Consider the following 16,882-nt stretch of genomic DNA (forward strand, 5'->3'; position numbering starts at 1 on the left):
GGGAATGCTATGAATACAAGAGTTGCTGGAATGAGGCGGACTTTCTTACAGGGGAGTTAATGATGTGTTTCTCAAGCCCTTTAACCATATACTGTGAATATTCCAGCAGCTCCCTCAAACTTTGTTTTATTATTGACCTCTGGCCCAAAGCAGATGCGGAGCGATGCAGTAACGCTGCATATCAAATGCTCCAGTGCAAAGCTGAGCGCTGGCTTGATGGATTTCTGGGTTCGACTCGACGATTTAGCAGCCGTGCCTCTTGGACTTTAAGTGACAGGAAATATTTTACCTCCTCTCGTGATGGCGGCGTGAAACGTATCAATCTGACCGGACGGAGAAGGGAGGGAGGGTCATTTTGGGGAAATGAGAGCTGGTTTCCGGATGGTGCGATTGATAGTTCAGAGAGAAAAAAATACTACTGGGAGAGGAGGGAGTCTCTGGTGATCGCTTCAGACTGATGGATGACCAATGGAGTGTGATTTGCAGGGATGACTTGATAAAGAAGATGAGTGAACATCAGTGAGAGTTTAAAAATGAGTAGTGCAAAAAAAAAAATAAGAAGAAAGTCAAGTCTGAGGGAAAGTCTCATTGTAAACTTTACTTCTTGAAGTCCTACAAAAGTGCTCTTAAAAGATGAAATGTTGAAGCTTGGTGGTTAGTGTTCGCATTTCTTCAATGCCATGTGTTTGGTTGCTCGGAGATGAACAACGCTTGATTGTGCGTTTAATGTTTTCTTTGGCGAAAATATACAAAGTTTTGTAGAAAATGTAAGCTACTTGATTGAATTGATACATATAATGTATATACTGTAAACTAAAGAAGAACAAATACAGTATACATCATATCACACATATGTTGACTTAAAATAAACCTTTTGATAAGTATTTTTAACACACGCAAGTCATCGGACACTTTACTTAGAAGCCGCAGCGAAAAGTGCTACAATCAACACACATTTTTAAACACAAAAAAGGCGTGTTTTTTTCATTACACTGTTGTCGTGTTTTTTTTTTTTTTTATAAACCCCTATCTACAATGGAAAATATTGACTATAGTGCCTCCCTAAAAAATGCAGTGAAATGTACCTGGAGCAACATATATCTGGTTTTGCAGAAAAGTAGCCAGTCACGTATTTCTACGGAGCCCCTGAAGGGACATGTTGATTGGGCCCCCTTTAGATATTCTGTTGACTTTAAATAACATTGCACCTATATCTTAACTAACTCTCATTATAAGTTGTATTAGTTGAGTTGTAGTGTTAGGGGAAGGGTTAGTAGAATAAGTTGGAATAAGTTTATAGTCAGTTGTATATCCATTGGGGGATCGTCAAAACAAAGTCTTAACAGATATTAAGAAGACAGTCTACTAATACTCTAATGAGAGTTAGCTGACATCACCATGTCCCCTTATTGGCTCCATATACAGTATTTCTGCCAAAAGCACTGTAGTTACTCTTACTCCTTTAAACAGTGTGATTTTTGATACTAACCTGATGGCTAATATCAGGCTACCACATTTGTTGTAGTTTATTTTATATGGTGGAAACTACAATGGGAATTTCCACACAGAACTACATACATTATAATATGCTTTAAGTAGATGTACATAACATGTGATTCGGAGTAGTTTCTGGTGACAGCACATCTTCACAGTTTGGCAAATGTCTGACCTGGTGCTCACAGTAATGAAGTAATGGCCTGATCATATAGGCCACCTGGAGTTCATTTAATCTATAGGAAATATCCCACACACAAATCCACGCTTGAATACCAGCACTGAGCACTCCCACAGCCAGCTGCAGAACACTATTTGATGGAGAAAGCGTGTTTCTGGTTAGTCCGGCCTCTGCGGTCGCTCGCAGGAGTGAAATCCTGAAAATCCCAAAGTCAGATCCTCACCATTAACCAAATTCAATTTGTCATTTGAGTAATTATCCATGATGGTTAAGAGCCCTACAATTATTCATGATAAAGGGGGAAAATAGAGGATGAAAGACAGAAAGGGAGAGAAGGAACGTGAAGAAAATAAAGGTGGAAGACATCAGAAATTGTTCCTCAGCTGGTTGCTGTGATGTGATGTGGTGTGCGGGGAGGACACACACACACACACACACACACACACACACACACACACACACACACACACACACACACACACACACACACACACACACACACAAAACGTAGTTTTTGCCAGTATGGCCGGCTGTGTGAAGCTGTCCTGGGACTGTTGGGAGAGAGAAAGGCTCGCTAGTTCTTGGCAGAGCGGTTGAACATCTGCATTTGGGCGTCGCAAGGGGAAAACCACGTTCTTCAGAGAACCGGCCTCGCGAGCTCCGGGTAGAATACATTTGGAGGTCAGTGTGTGTGAAACAGGAATAATCAAAGAGAAAAAAGTCAAATGAAAGGAAAAGAAAGTGTCCAAACATGCAGAACGGACCACGGAGTCACGACCCGAACACTTGTACGGCACAAAGCGAGAGCCGCGCATTTACAAAACGCCTGTAAATGTCAGAGATGCAAACAGTGAATATTCGCACAGCTCTGATAATTCACCATAAGTTGTTTACACACATCTTTAATCGGCTCAATATCAACATTTCAAAGAACGTTTGAGTAAACGTGCATAAGTGCTGAAACGAAGACGGCCCGAACCCATGTGGTTTTCTCGTGCTCGGGTTGGATGGTCAAAGGTGGACATGTGTTGTCTAAATTAGGATTAACTTTCTTAATCACCACTTTTGTCTTGCGCACAGATAATCACACGTGCCTGTCGTCTTCAAGCTTCCACTACGGCAGAAATGTTAATTACGAATGATTAAATATCTCACTCCCGCTTGGAGACAGAGGTATATCATCGGCTTGCTGTCAATCAAACGCAATGTACGCGAACAGAAACCTCTGCACTGCATCACATAGGAGTATGTTCTCAAAAACTTTAATGTTTCTTTCCAGAGTATAAAACCACGTTTCCAAACAGAGCGGAGCAGAGGAGTTATCTGAATGCATAAACTTTAGGTGTCAACAGCGGTGGGATGAGAATAAAGCGAAAATCAATCAATAAATCAATAAAAATAACTTGTCTTTCTAGGGCACATCATTTCTGGGTCTGGAGAATGAGATTATGCCCATGCCTGGTTTTGCTAATTATGTAAGGGAATACTCGGATCCTTGAGCTGTCTATCAGAGCGCTACCCCAGGTGATCCACAAATGAATGTTTATCTTGGACCTTCAAAAGGAAATGACATCATGCAAGGCGTCCAGAAAACAGGAAGGAAAGATGCTGCTGGCATTATAGTCTGTGGAAAGATGAGAGAAGAGGGTTAAGCTGCAAAAAAATATAAGGGATAAAGAGAAATATTAAGTTTATTATTGATAGTAATGTCATTTTTATTTCATTCCAATTTTTACATTTCATTTTAATTTTTTTTTTATATTTTATTTTTGTTTTGAATCAAAATAATAATTATTAATATACTAATTATAATAATTATTTCCTTGTTAAAAAGCTCCTTAAATCTAAAAAAAGAAGAATTTCAGAATGAAATGTTTACTAAAAAGTCCTTAATTGTAGGATTTGTTGGTATTATAGGTACAATTTAGATAATTAAGATGTGTATATTTACTTTAGCCAGTGGGAATGTGGCATGCTGAAATAAACCTACAGTGAAAAGTGTTCCATGAAACATGGATAACATTTTGGAGGAAACACACACACACACACACACACACACACACACACACACACACACACACACACACACACACACACACACACACACACATGCTGACATATTAGGTTCATGGTTAACATTACAGTATGAAAGTTTCAATAAGCGAATTTGGACACATTATAAGTGGGAAAATCCTGCCAAAATGTATCCCTCAGGGAATTGTGTTATTCAATAATCTTTGACACTACAGAACAACACCTCCTTTCTCAGACATTAAAAAATATTAAAGAAAGTTTTTGAATTTCCTGTGAAAACCTGTTGTAACTTAGTTTGCAGCAAAAAAAAAAAAAAAAAAATATCCAAAATATTAATTAATATAAAAAAGTAGTATCTCCAAATAGGAAAGTAGGACATAGCTAGTTCCTTTGTGACTGACGTATCGATCTTGCCGAATCAGCTACTCAAGATGGCGGCAGACGGGTTTTAGAAGTGAGTGACGTCAGTGAGGAGACGTTGGTGCAGTGGCGGCTTGTCAATAGAGGGCGCTGGGGCGCCGCCCCCATCAACAAAAATGATATAAAAATGAAATAAAAATTAAAAATAAAATAGTTTACTCATACGGCCTCTGGCTGGTAGTAAGAGCCTCAGCATTTCATAAAAACTTGCTTTGATCGGTTAACTATTTTCTATGTTTTTCAATATGTTTCATTCGGTTTCATGGGCGAGGGACGCCGGACAAATGCATGTCTATTTGAGTCCTTACATTTTCGGGCAGCATGTGACCTGAAGCTGGTCTCTAATTGGTTTCTTAAATATTCTCCTCCGGATGCAGGTCGCTGCGTCCCTGGCGAATCAATTGGATACAGGTTATTTTATCCAATCTGATTGGTTCTCGTCACCTATTATTTAACTTTACGCTCTTGCACACTACTGCGAGTGCGCAGGCGACTCTGCCAAAACCTTGCCAGGCTGATCACTTTTGTTGAGATAATGGCAGCATTAAAACCAAATTCTGTCATTGATTTACAAAAAAATCCTTTCGCAAGGCGTTCGCTGGAAATAAAAAAAAGGATAAAGGGTCTCGGACCGGACCAACCGGATTTACAAATCCAGCAGCAGCCAGTGACAGAGGACGAGCTACACCCGGAGCTTCACCCGCGCTTGTTATGAGAAACGGAGGTGGCTGGGAGGATGTGATGTTAGCAATGCCCTTTTTTGCTTTCCCTGTCTTTTATTTCAAAGTGTCGGCACTGAAGTTTTGTGGACAACAATTGGGGGTAAGAGACTTCAAACATCTATCTGAAATGTATTTGTATTTCGTAATTGTATTTGTAATTGTATTGCCCCCCCAAAAAACAAAAAAAAAACAAACAAACATTATCACCAGCCGCCACTGCGTTGGTGACTTCATTTGATATTCATGTATATTAACATTTTACCAAAATCAAGCTCAAAAGGATTTACACATTTTGTACAAAAAAAATAACCAGAGAACTACGGACATAGGCCTACGTGTTTAGAAGTTTAGGCCGTCATTAGAACAGCGGAGGCAGTAAGTGCATCGCATTATGTTTTCAGGTTATAACGTTTTTTTCTTTTTGGTCATTTGGCCAAAATCCCATAAAGATGAAGTCTATTTATATTATAATGTTTGTGTCAGTCTATCAAAACATAAAAAAAAAATATGTGTATAAACACCAAATTGCAAGCCTGGATTTGGAAAGAAAGAAAGAAAGAAAGAAAGAAAGAAAGAAAGAAAGAAAGAAAGAAAGAAAGAAAGAAAGAAAGAAAGAAAGAAAGAAAGAAAGAAAGAAAGAAAGAAAGAAAGAAAGAAAGAAAGAAAGAAAGAAAGAAAGAAAGAAAGAAAGAAAGAAAGAAAGAAAGAAAGAAAGAAAGAAAGAAAGAAAGAAAGAAAGAAAGAAAGAAAGAAAGAAAGAAAGAAAGAAAGAAAGAAAGAAAGAAAGAAAGAAAGAAAGAAAGAAAGAAAGAAAGAAAGAAAGAAAGAAAGAAAGAAAGAAAGCTGTGTACACGCACAAACACCCCAGAAGGCACAGTTGTGCAGGACAGGTGATGATTTGTGCAGTTATAAGCACTAAGAGCCGCAGGACTGTAGACTGTGGTTTACTCTTTTGTGAGATCTGCTCAGATAATACACACCTATTTCACTCCACACAATCACACATCTGTCACTCAAAGCATTGTAAGAGACTTTTATTAGCGTCTCATATATGGCTAATTTATGATCCACTAGCAAAGACTGACATGAACTAAAAAATGAAATAATGTTTTATGATTTTGAGTCAAATATCACCTTGTCTTATTTTCAAAGTATCAAGGGAGGAAATATATGTGTTCACAATGAGCTTGAGGCCATCGTTTATACACCAGGTACAAGCAGATGTGTATTTGTACAAGTACAGGACAAAATGGCTTTAGGGCTGCATGATATTTCTGTGAAGTACATTAAAGAAAATCACATTTCTTAAAAAGGAATATAAAACTTACTGATCATACATGAAATGTTTTAACTTTAGTAGGGGAGGGTCTCTAAAAATCATATTTAGCAGGCAAAATATATATTGTTACATATAACAATAGGAATTATGATTATTTTAAATGTAAAAACTACACATTTTCACTCTTTACAGTGTATCTTAGTACTTAACGAGATAATTATCACATAATAAACTCCTACAGAATGATATACCTGATCGCCTATAGTCAGGGTTAATTTTCTGATAACGACTGACTGTACATTACACCTAACATGAGTATATTATGTATAAAACTATGGTGATGCCATTATCATCATTATAGTGTCTAAAGAGTAATGGTGTTACCTTGGTTTCCCATGGTATATTTATTTATATTTATTATAAGTTATACTCTCTCTCTCTCTCTCTCTCTCTCTCTCTCTCTCTCTCTCTCTCTCTCTCTCTCTCTCTCTCTCTCTCTCTCTCTCTCTCTCTCTCTCTCTTCATATTTAATGCATCCCCCGTTTCTCTCTCACCATCTGCCCTCCCCCCTCTCACATTCTGGAATTTTCATGAGACAGGACAAAAATGGGCATTTCCCTTATTACCATCTCACAGTGGAAATCAAATATGCAAGGGAAGTAGTGTATACACTAATTAGTGCGGAATTCATAATTACTGTGCTCATTGATGGAGATACATTTGAATACGTTCGGGCCCTCAGGGACCTGCGCAGGCTGTCCAGAATAGGCAGAGAGAGAGCAAGAAAAAAAACTGCCCTCAGCCCCTTTTTCTTCTCGAAATTAGGGATCTATGGCATGCCGTAGTGCCACACGACGAAAGATCCAAAGCACCCACAATTTCTTTAAATATAATTAATCAAGTGGAGCGTGTAACCTAATGAATGTATTTGATAACAGGGCCTATTCAAATATGAGCTTTATCTGGCTGCTGTTGGGTTTGCTAAACTCTGCAGCGACAGGAACTGCGACGCAGAGATTCTTCCTGTTCCTGTTCCTGTCTCCTGCGTGTCAGAAGTGTACATGCTTGTCAAGGAGAAGAGGGGAGACATGTGACAGCCAAGACGCTCACTTTAATTGCTGTAGATTAATAACAATTAGAGATGCTGGGTAGAGCAGAGAACTCGAGATGAGAAACATCACAGCCCTGGGACGACTCACACACACATACACATACACATACACAAACACACACACATACACATACACATACACATACACATACGCACGCCGCGCACACATACACACACACAAACACACACACAAACACACACATGCACAAGCACACACACCTGACCTCTTTAAGCTTTCAAACTCACCAGATCAATCAGACACAAGAATAAGACAATAATACGGAAAAAAGTACTGTGGTGTTACCATGGAATAGTGATGGTACTTGGTGATCATGCCATGGTACAATCATTCAGCACCATATATATATGATTGCAGTATGACTAAAACACATAATTCAAAGAATATTATCGTACTGGTATTTTCCAATGCATTGTATTTCCCAGTGTGAGAAAAATAAATTAATAAATAAATTAGTTAAAACTAAAAAAAAAAATACAGACATATTTATTATATGTTCGTGTGTGTATATATATATATACACATTAATATACTTTACAATTAAAAGGGAAATTATAAATAAATTCAAAATGTTAATACAAATAATACAAATATAATAAGAGTATTTTAAAGATCCTAAAATAGCACTCCATAATCATCATATATTTTTAGATTGCAGTTATTTTATATTTTTTTAAATTGTTAAATAGTGGCATGATTATAAATTATTAAATAAATAAATATTTTATTTTAATATGTTTTAAAAAGTATTAAAATACAAATAAAATCAGGTTGAAGTCTATGAGCTGGTGTATAGACAGTCACTTGCCCCCAGTATGAAGTGCTGTACTGTGTTAAAGTCCAGTTGGGGGTAAACTGCCCTGGCAGCCGCTGCTGGTCCAGCGCCCAGAATCTGAAAGGATGATGCCCATCGCCAAGCAGCGCCCAGCGGGTAACTGGAGACCTGAGCCTGGAACACTGGACAGACTGCAGCTATGAGGACTACGCACGTTTGAGCAATAAGACATACATGCTTCTGTATGAAGTTGTCCACATTAATCTATCTTTACACTTTTTTTTTTTTGCACTGATTGTTGGAGAAAATCTTGGAAATCTTTGGAATGGATATAAATATAGTGAAACGTGTTAAGATGAAACTGAGAGTTCCTGTCAGAGTCGTGAACTGTGCTGAAATCTCAGATTAAAACCTAAGTCCTTTAAACCAGTTATTGTTTGATACTGTCTCTCCCACCACCTGTCTCATGTGTGATACGTCTGTGTGACATGATAGTATGTGTCTCGTGTCCCTGCTGATGGTGTGAGTGGTTCCTCGTGAACCCCACCTCTGCGCTAATGACGCGGCTGGGAAGTTTTCTGTAATGAGGCTCCACGCAGGAGTTCTTGCATTTGGGATTGCACACAGAGCCATATGTGGGGCCATTGTTGCATGCATTAACATACGGCAGGTCAAGTTAACATATGCAGACTAAGAAATGACTAATGACTTATCACATGCATATTATTTTTGGACTTTCCTAAGAGTATGCAACCTTTCAGAGGAGCAAGTGGGAACGCAAGAAAAAAAAAATGAGTTTGTGCCTCAACAACTGTCATTACTCCCAAGGAAGAAAGACAGTAAGAGGTAAAATGTGAAATTACTTGTTTAGAGAAGAGAAGAACAAGTAGAAAAGATTTGAGAATGAGTCTACATAAATTGTCAAAAGCAACTTTATCTATCTATCTATCTATCTATCTATCTATCTATCTATCTATCTATCTATCTATCTATCTATCTATCTATCTATCTATCTATCTATCTATCTATCTATCCATCTATCCATCTATCCATCCATCCATCCATCCATCCATCCATCCATCCATCCATCCATCCGCATCAAACATTTTTCATAACTTTAAAAAAGCCAACAATCTTGACAAACTTTGCTTTAACAGTTTAAAAAAAATATTGGCAATTGAAATAAAATAAATGTATGTTTTTAAATATGTTTTATAATGTATCAAAATGAACAATTAAGTAACAAAAATGTTGGTCCAACTTTATATTAAGTGGCTTTAAGTATTATGTGCTTACATTGAAAAATATGTACAATTGACTTATTGTGTTGATGTTGTATTGTAAAACACTTGTGCTGCTATTGAGGTGTGATATGGGTAAGGTTAGGGTCAGGTGTGTGTGGTATGGGTAGGTTTAAGGGTAGGTTAAGGTGTAAGGGAAGGGTCAACAGTGTAATTGCAAATGTAATTACATACATTAATTATACCTGTAATTACATGAAGGTATGTTTTAAAATATAAGTACAAAAACATGTATGTACACAATAAGTCCATTGTATCAAATTATTCGTTTCAATGTAAGTACATAGTACTTAAAGCCACAATATAGAATATATTTATTTTTATGGTTTTAGTTTTCATTAACTAGAATAAACCTGGTTTCAAACGTTTAGCCACAACACACACAACATGCATTTTGACTTGATTGTAGTCTGAAAATCCCTCTTAAATTCAATCCAATTTTACATATTCTTTGCCATGACAACAAATAAACCCTAAAACCTAAACGACTATAAAAAAATGATAATTCAAACAACTTTAAAGCTCAAATACGTGGGTATAAATGACGGAATTCTGTAAGTGCTGTTATGAAATTATAAATGTTTTAAATACTGCAAATATTGGATTGAACTTGTATTTAATCAAGAATATTCCTAAATCTTTATGCACTATCATGCACCCTTTAGGGGAAGATCAAGCACAAAGGTGCTTAAGGTACAAATTGCGCACGTTTCTTTCTGAGAGTGTTGAATGTACTGGGTGCGCTGGTTGGGGTGTATGGGGTTTATTGGTTGTATTGAGTGTATTGGCGGTGAGGTGAAGCTTTCATTTGGCAGGCTGTAAAAATGCCTGTTTTTGTGTGTGTGTGTCAGGGCTTGAGTTTTTGTGATGGAGGAAGCAGGTATTAGCTCAGAGACCTCGGTGGTCCCTGCTAGCCATTAGTTTCCCCTACAGCTGCAGTAAGATCCGCACTGTGAATCTGCCACACTGCCTCATTCATCAGCCACCCCATCCGCACCAGCACACACACATTCCCATAACACACACACACACATATACACCTCGCCCCTCGCTAGAACTTCAGCACATTGACTGCAAAGCATTTGAACACAGAGATGAGTAGAAAGAAAAACACGGCGTGATGAAAGCCGCTGTTACTTACGATCGGCACGCTTATGGTCCTTTCATGCTCTCGACTGAGGCGTCTCCGGTCAACGTGTGTGTGGAACTTCCTGTCGCCCGCCTGTCTTACAGGAAGTATTTAAATGTTGGCTGGAGAGTTGCGGAATGGCCTGTGGAAACAGAGAGGACGGGGTCAGACCCGAGAGGTCATGCCGAGACCCGCTGTATTAGAGCTGGACCTCTGCTAGACCACTTCACTAATCTTTATATTTCTCACTCACTCTCTCTCTCTCCCTCTGTAGCCAGTTAGCAACTTGAACTCGCATTTCTTAAAATACATCAGTGCTATTGTTTTGTCTCAATATTCACACCAATTTTGTTTTTAAGGCACATATAAAAGCTACTGCAATGCCCTAATTGAACTAAGGCCTAATCCTGGCTTAATCTAAGCCCTGTCTGTGAAACCGGGCCTTTATCTTTAAAGAAGACACATCTCACAAAAACGTTGTCCTTAATCTTTTGAAATACAGGAGTTCATTGCAATATGCAATCTTTCAAATTAAAACAGCATTATAAAATTGATTGTTCCAGCTCTAAATTCGGATTGGTTGCAACTTTGCCTGGCAATCATAAATAGCCTACAATATTACTAAGCGGATTGCTTTTTTGGGAATTTTTCACTGTATAATGCAACTTTGCAAAGGGGTTGTTTTTGTGCAGACAGACCCTGCTTAACTGTCATTTGCGTGTTATGCTCTTGAATTTTAGTATAGTATAAGTGCAGAACGTTTCACCAGGGTTCAAATCACATGAAAACTACTTAAAGTTCCTTTAATTTTCATGTATTAATCACTTTTATAATTAATCCATAGCTTGTAACAAAACATAAACAATGAGACATTCCTTGACTGTGATGGACTCAGGTCGTTTTTGCCAGAAAAATCAAAAGGATGTGATGTTTACACGCACTCAAAAGCCTCTCTTTCAATCTAAAAAATGCAATGAATGCTTATACAATGTTCAGGATAATGCCGAAAAAACTGTTATGTACTGTAATGTCAATGTGTCATGCAAAGAAAATGGATTAATTCAAACTACAGTCTTACAATGGTAGATCTATATAGTCTAATAGTCTTAAATACACTACCATGGGTATATTGGGACCTGAATCACGTTCAGTCTCGTGTATGTTATGTGACTGATTTAGCTGTCGAGGCTAGCACGCGTCTCTGTGGGGTTAGCAATACGTTTCTGGCTGCAGTTCACTTAAAGGACACTGGTGTCGCAAATAACAAGTGTTATTTTCTTAATGCGTGTTTGAAATGATCAATTTGTCCATGCATAATATTCAAAAAAATAAATAAAAAAAAGACACAACAACACACACACACAAAAAAAGCCTGGCTTAAGTTTAAGAGATAAGATGAAAAATAGTCATTAAAAAAAAGAATGACTGTTTGTTGCAAAAAAAAAAAAAAACTTATGTATATATAAGTGGACCTTTGGGAAAAATAATAAAACAATATATCTATTCATGATATGATCCCTTTAATAAACTGCAGGGAGGTTACAATTATGAATAAAAATGTTTTTTGATTTGTGCCAAAAATTCAGAGGATAATTCAGAGGATAATTGCAGCTCTTGCAAATAAAACACAAAGCCCTGGCCCTTAATTTTGATCCTGGAATGAGCATTTCTTTGTCACACTTCACAAACAACCAGATAAATTAAATAACCATGTGTGCAGTAAAAGGAAAATACGTGCATTCGAAGACAGCCTATACTGCCGGAGCAGTCTTATTTAAATTGGATGGGAAATTAGTGAAAAAGAAATGGTCATTTTGTGGAGAGAGCCAATCTGATGGCTGGGTTAATTATCCCGCTAAAGTGGGTAACTGACACATATGGTCACATAGGTCAGTTACTGTAAGACAGTTTTTTCGCCTCTCCCAGTGCTTACTGAGACTCATTAAGTCCTTTAGACCAAACAGAGATAAAGAGTATTGTTAACATACAGAAGCCGGGAAACTTATGGAGTGTGGCAGAGAGAGAGAGACAGAGAGAGAGAGAGAGAGAGAGAGAGAGAGAGAGAGAGAGAGAGAGAGAGAGAGAGAGAGAGAGAGAGAGAGAGAGAGAGAGAGAGGGGGGAGAGAGAGAGAGAGAGAGAGAGAGAGAGAGGGAGAGAGAGAGAGAGAGAGAGAGAGAGAGAGAGAGAGCGAGAGAGAGAGAGAGAGAGAGAGAGAGAGAGAGAGAGAGAGGGGAGAGAGAGAGAGAGAGAGAGAGAGATAGAGAGAGAGAGAGAGAGAGAGAGAGAGAGAGAGAGAGAGGGGAGAGAGAGAGAGAGAGAGAGAGAGGGAGAGAGAGAGAGAGAGAGAGAGAGCGAGAGAGAGAGAGAGAGAGAGAGAGAGAGAGAGAGAGAGAGGGGAGAGAGAGAGAGAGAGAGAGAGAGAGAGAGAGATAGAGAGAGAGAGAGAGAGAGAGAGAGAGAGAGAGAGAGAGAGAGAGAGAGAGAGAGAGAGAGAGAGAGAGCTCTATTCACAATGATTTGCTTTGTTTCTTTTTTTTCTTTTTCTTTTTTTCAGAAAAAAATATCTTGATGAGGTGATGAAATAAATCACAGGGGCTGAAATCCAGAGGTAACATCTTTTATGGACTTCTTCATGTCATCCATCTCCGGGCCGGGAGTGAATTATCAGAGCCACAAAAAAAAAAAGATCTATGTTTTCTGAGTTCCAATAATGGCTCAGGACAGAGATATATATTTATTTCCTCATAAGCTCGACAGGGCGACGGTGAGTGATAAGTATCATTATTGTTTGGCGAGATTGTAGTTTATGTCTCATCACCCGAGATGTTGGCACACGTGTTTTCAAAGGAGGAAACAGATCAATTTCAGCCTGACGTCCAGGAACATATGCAGAATGTAATGAGGAAGAGAGAGACGATTACAGACCCCTGCATCTCACTGTAGCCTCACATATACCTTCATAAACTCACATATGGATGCAATTTCTCTCCCCATTTCGTATCTAGAAGGTGGCGGCGCCGTACATCATTGACAAAAAGTCAATTTTAAACTATAATCAGATGTTATGTGAAGTATACACCGTGCCAAATCATATTCGATGTCATCTTAACAATCTGAAAAGTTTTATTTGTGTGATTGGCCAGTTCATGACAGGCAATATTGAAGGCCACATTGAAAAAAGACATCCAGGTTTTTCTGTTCTTATAATCCACAATTTAGCTGGACAGTAACAAACACAGTTTTTGCCCATAAACACAAAATGATCTTTTCATGGTTTTTTGTTTGTTTTGTTTTTTACAATTTCAAGTAAAATCTGTAAATCTAACTGAACTTTGAAATAAAGAAATAAAATAAATATATAAATAAATATTACATTTGGGTCTGCTTTCAAAGCTGGATATTAATTTGCATATTACCTTACAAAAATATTTTTCTTTTCAAATTAGACATTTGTAATCTTTATCTGATACTACTTTCAAGTTCATTATTCAATATTCCAGTGTCACGTCTCCACGTTACTAAGCATAACATAAGCCAAAGTTTGACTTCCTTGTGTGATCAATCCATTATAAATCAAATCTAACTGTTGATATGTTATATTAAATATGTATACATTTTTTTTAAAATCTGTCACAATGCAAGACTATTTAAATAAACCAGTGACTTCAAAAGTTATTTTTAAAAAAAGTATATAAAATATACTTCGTAAAATATCCAAACTAATACCAATTTTCTTGTTGACTGCAAACTGCCTGGTGCACCATCATTATGAACTTATTTCTGCTGGCATCATATCCAACATAAAAATGATTGAAAGTAAAATGAAAATAAGTACATCAAAATAAATGAAAACATCCATAGCACGTGACCTTTTGCAACACCCACATCTGTACAACACTCACCTCTCCAATAATCCCAATCCCATCCAAATCATAACATACATTCTACAGTATGTTATTTAATTTTAAATCAAACATCATTTAGAACAGTAATCCCATCGGAATAGTGCTTTTGAATAGACGAAAAACGAGAAATCTCACAAATCAAGGATTCAGACTCCGCCAACAACCGAAAATCGCGACTGCATGAGCTTCCTCTAATTTAATTTTCTCCTACATACTCGTCTCCTACACACTCACTTTCAAATTGAAAAGGTGAAGTGTGTTTTATTTCACGCCGACCCTGTCTGGATTAATACTGAGTATTCATGAATATAAACAGCTTCGCATTAGCGTGCATTAATGGCAATAATAAATGCATAACCTGCTGGTTTGTGGCCTTGACCGGTATGAGGAGCGCCTCTGAAGAGGATCGTTCACGTCAGCGCTATCGGCTTTGCTCAAGGGGGCCTGCATGGGCCAGGATTCCATTACCACAACTGACCCCTTTCTCTCCAAAATGCCCCCTTCCCTCTTACCCGGCTCTGTTCCCCCCCGAAGAGCATCTTGGCGGTCTCTGTCGCGCTTTGCTCCTCTTCACCTCAGTGCTCCTGTAACTCTGAGCTCATTAACCGCGTGGTTCCGAACGGCTGCTGGCATACATTGCCGCCTTTATCTCCGGCAGCCCCTTCGGACGCAGGCATTGTCTCTTATTTTTAATTAGATTGGTTCATCAGCAAGCTGACGGGGATGTTTATGCACTGGGCTCTGATACAACATCGAATCACACTTATTTCTGTCCGCACAGTTCTGCTCAATTTGGCTCAAATTATGAAAAATGTTAAAAAAAAAATAATAGCCAGTGTTGAGATTAAAATTAACTAGTGTTCTAGTTTCAACTAGTGAATCAGTTCATAAAAGTAAAACATAAAATGACAGAAATGCACTTACAATTGAAGCGTATGGGAAAACCACATATTATTTTACAAGAATATCAATCTTTGGCATATATTGATGTAGTGCAGTCGCTTTAAAAAAACTATTTACTTGCACATTCATGGTCTTAAACTAATAAAGAACATGTTGGCATTTCTAATATCTAATCATGTGGTGAGACAGCCTATAACTAGACAGTGTTGTTATTATTATTGCAGTTTCAGTTACAATATATGTACCATGAGTTATGTAAAAGTGTATCAAGATAAGCAACCAAACATGAAAGGTCTTTTATTATAAGATCCTGTCATGTCACTTGTTTAACACTTGACCTGCTGACTCTCACATGCATAAATCATGAATGAATAAACATGAGGATTCATAATACGGTTGGCATGTGTGTTTATCCTTTGCCAAGTCAAGGTATTAATAAAATTAACTGAATTTAATTAAATATCACAGTATGTAAATTAGATATTTCAGACATGTGCAAATAAGGGCAGCACAGGTTTGTTTTGTACAATTCGTACAAAAAAAAAACTGTAAGGTCAAATTATTTGCAATATCTTATTTAATATTGTTTATTATTTTACATGTTATACTAATACATTTCATTTAAAATGAATACTTCACAAAACATGTTATAAAGGGGTTTTAGAAGAGTTACAATATTTTTCCACCTCTGAACAAACTCTTTTTTTTAATTTTTTTTTTACCTGGATTCTATGAAAGCTATAAAATATTAATCACCCCAAAGATGGCTCTTAAATTAGGGTAAATTCCTGAGAGAATGGGATCACTCATTAAAACAACATCATTAGGATGTCAGCCGAGCCCCAAGGAGAGACCGGGCCCGACTGTTGATCATTTCTGCTATATTTAATGAACAGTCAACGATACATAACTTCAATATTGGCAAAACATAATAATGAGGCAATTTCACAGAAAATATGTGCAACCCCCCTGTTTTGTCACACTTTTATAATACACTTGATTGCTTAATCAGACAACTTAGTGTAAACAAACAGGCTTGGGATTTCGAGGTTGTCACTTTTTTTTTCCAGTCACTTCTTAAAAGGTATTTTTTTAAACAATTAAACACATTTACTAAAAAAAATGTACTTTCACGGTTGATCGGCACTGATTTTGCGCTTTTGACTGAGCTCGGGTTTAATGACAGGAGCCACAGAGAGAGGGAGAAATATGCATATAATACTCAAATTGTAGGTGTACAAATTAAATCAAAATCATCAATGCACCACTGACGAAACATAAACCGATGAAAATGGAGTCTCATCAACAACTGCATGAAAGTGTCGTTTGTCCACGCTGCAACGGGCCACACAGGAAACACATTCATTTCTCATTCATTCTTTTGAAGCACATTATAATTTGGCTGCAAGAATTGATCTTCCTCTTTAATATGTTTTTTTTTTTTATTTGGATGATGATGAGGTATACCTTTGCAGTTATGATGTAAGACTATAGCTCTACATAGCATTAAATAGTCTTTAATGGGCCGTGGCTAACTCCAGCGGTGTAAATTTTTCATAAAGTGACACTTTTACACCTTATTTAAGGAGGAGTAACCTGTCTTGTGCA

The sequence above is a fragment of the Siphateles boraxobius genome, unplaced genomic scaffold (assembly GCF_051911475.1).
Source record: "Siphateles boraxobius isolate OS27281-9 unplaced genomic scaffold, OSU_SipBor_1 46, whole genome shotgun sequence".
NCBI classification, from domain to species: Eukaryota; Metazoa; Chordata; class Actinopteri; order Cypriniformes; family Leuciscidae; genus Siphateles; species Siphateles boraxobius.